Below are 2,852 nucleotides of genomic sequence, written 5' to 3' on the forward strand. Positions count from 1 at the left end.
TCACAATTTCCCATCTGCTGGCGATCGCATGATCACATCCTCTTCCCCTCACTGGGGTGGAAGACCAGAATGAGGAACTGCAGAGAGAAACAACCCATTCTTTGCTAACATGGGAGACTTATTAAGAGGGCAGTTGGGTTGAATACTTACCCCAGGTAAATTTTTATTACCATAAACAAAAACATTCTCCTAAGGAGGGGGCAGGGGAGAGAAATACCGTGAAAGGAAGAAGAAAATGAGCAAGAAAACCTCATTTTGTTTAGTTCTTACAGGAAACCCATGGGGAGATGATATTATTGTCTTTTTCTTAGCTATAAGGAAACTCAGGCTCAGAGAAGAAAGCAGTTACCTCAAGGTCACACAGCAGGTCAAAAGGTGGATCCAGAACAGTAGGGAGGGACCTCACCAGGTCTGCTGCCTCACATCTGGCCTGAGACCTGGGTGTCACACAGAATGAGAGCCCACAGTAGACATATAAAAGGAAGTCCATAAGCAACTATGTTTGAGAAATTCTCCATAATAGTCCCAGCCTTGTGACTTCCCTTCAGATGAACAAATTAAAGACCCTCCCGGAGTACTAGAGCAAAGAATCCTACTGGAATGGTGTTCAATCTTCTGTTTCCCAAACCTACTTGGCTACAGAATTCCTTTCTCAACAATGTCTATTACCATTCGTGTTATAGGTTGAATTGTGTTCCCCCCAAAAGAAGTCCTAATACCCAGTACCTTAGAATGTGACCTTATTTGTAAATAGATGTAATTAGTTAAGATGAAGTAATACTGGAGTAGATGGACCCTTGATCCAATATGACTAGTGCTCTTATAAGAAGAGGGAAGACAGCCATGTGACAGCAGAGGCAGAGATTGGAGCGACAGGTCTATAATCCAGGGAATGCCAAAGATTGCTGGCAAACACGAGAAGCCGGAAGAGGCAAGCAAGGATTCTCCCCTTAGAGTAGTCACAGAGAGCGTGGTCCTACCAACACCTTGATTTCAGACTTCTACTCTTCAGAACTGTAAGACAATAAGTTTCTTTTGTTTTAAGCCCCATTTGTGGTACTTTGTTAGAGCAGCCCCAGGAAATTAATACATTTCTCAAAAACTGGTATTCTATAGAAGAAACATTGAGAATGTTAATTTGACCATGTGAAAATGGGCAGGTTATTCAATCACTCTATGCCTCAGTTTTCTCATCTGCAAAATGGGGATAGTAACATCTATTCAACTGAGTCATTCTGAAGATTAAATAAGATAATATGTGTAAGTGTTTTTAAAAGTGTCTGGAACAAAGAAAGTGTTCGAAAATGTCATGTTCCCCATTTTCGGGGAGTATCCATTACCTTAGGGATGATCTTTTTCAATGATAAGTTTAGCAGAGGTTACAGAAGTCATCACAGGACTAGATTCTTTGACTACCTCCCTTTCTTCATTCCACCGGTCACCATTCTTTGGCTGCAGTCTACGGAAACCAACTCTAGCTAATTTACTGGAAGGATATGGGGTGGCTCACAGACTTGAAGAAAAAAATGAAAACTAGGTCTTTGGAAAAACAGAAACCAGGACAACTGTGGGGTTCCAGGAAACGAGAACTAATGGATGGTCTCTTTGAGACACCAAGCTAAAAAATCCCAGTGGATTTCAGGCTTGTACAAGTTCCCAGGGACAGAGGCTTTGATTGGCCTCCCTTGGCTGAGTGCTTACCTCTCCTGAAGGGGGAGCCCGCGAACTGACGGCCCATCGGGACAGCTCCCAATGTGCGGGGGGCTCATCCCCCAAAGGAAAATCGAGGCGCTAGTCACAGTAGGAGTGTGAAAGGTCCCTAGGCAGGCAATACCAACTGATGTCCACAGAAGGCATCTGAGGAAGCAGGAAAGTCGGAGCGGGAGGAAGATCTGCTCTTGGGGTTTTCTAAGAGCCTCCAGATTCACTCTCCGCTACCCCTCTGTTTCTCACTTCTCGCTAATGCAGATTACGGAGAATTATAGATGGCCCGCCATCACTTTGTCATTGCACCAAAATTATTCAAAACCTGGGGGGAGTAGGAGTGGAAGAATCCACATTTGATGGCACTTGGGCGAAACAGAAACAATAAAGGGATGATTTGCCATGTCTGCATTTAAACAAGTATTTTTGCTATGGTGTGTTTGTATAGGCAATGGAAATAGTTCTTGCATTTACCCAGTCTGATTTCGTGACTAAATTGATCTTCTTTTGTTTAATTCATCAAGGGACTTCTAATTTATAACGTTTTCTCTTTTTGTCCTAATACGACGAAGAACCCTTACACAGGAAATATATTATTTGGATGCCCAGAGAGTAAAAGCGCCCTCTGCATTCTGAATAATTCATTTCAAGAAATATGTGTTTAGTGGTTACCATGTGCTGGACTAGGTAAAAAATGTCTTGCCACCAAGAGCGCCCCAAATTTGTTGATCAGCTGAATGTACCACGGATGGATTGGACGCCGCCTCTCCTGCTTCTCCTCCTGCCACAGGTCATCATGCCTGGTTAGCAACACCTAGTGGTCAGTGTAGGAACTGCCTGAATCAATGACATTTTATTTAAGACTTCCTTCACTTACTAGTTTGAGCAAATGCTCTTCAGCTCTTGCAGGTCCTATTCCCAGATCAAAAAATTACAATCTCCTCCAAAATTTTTTTCATGTACATGTGTCTAGGCTTACTTTTTTAAACCTCTTTCTGTCCTCCTTTTAATTCTCACATGTGACTAACACCTTGGAAACATTCTTATAGGACATTGTACCTGTGTAAGGAAAATTTAAGACTTTGGAATAAGCAAAAATGACTACTGTCTCCAGTGGAAAACTATGCATCATTTACAGCACACCATTC

This window comes from Callorhinus ursinus, unplaced genomic scaffold, assembly GCF_003265705.2.
Source record: "Callorhinus ursinus isolate GAN/ISIS: 27379988/994484 unplaced genomic scaffold, GSC_fseal_2.0 scaffold10, whole genome shotgun sequence".
Lineage (NCBI taxonomy): Eukaryota > Metazoa > Chordata > Mammalia > Carnivora > Otariidae > Callorhinus > Callorhinus ursinus.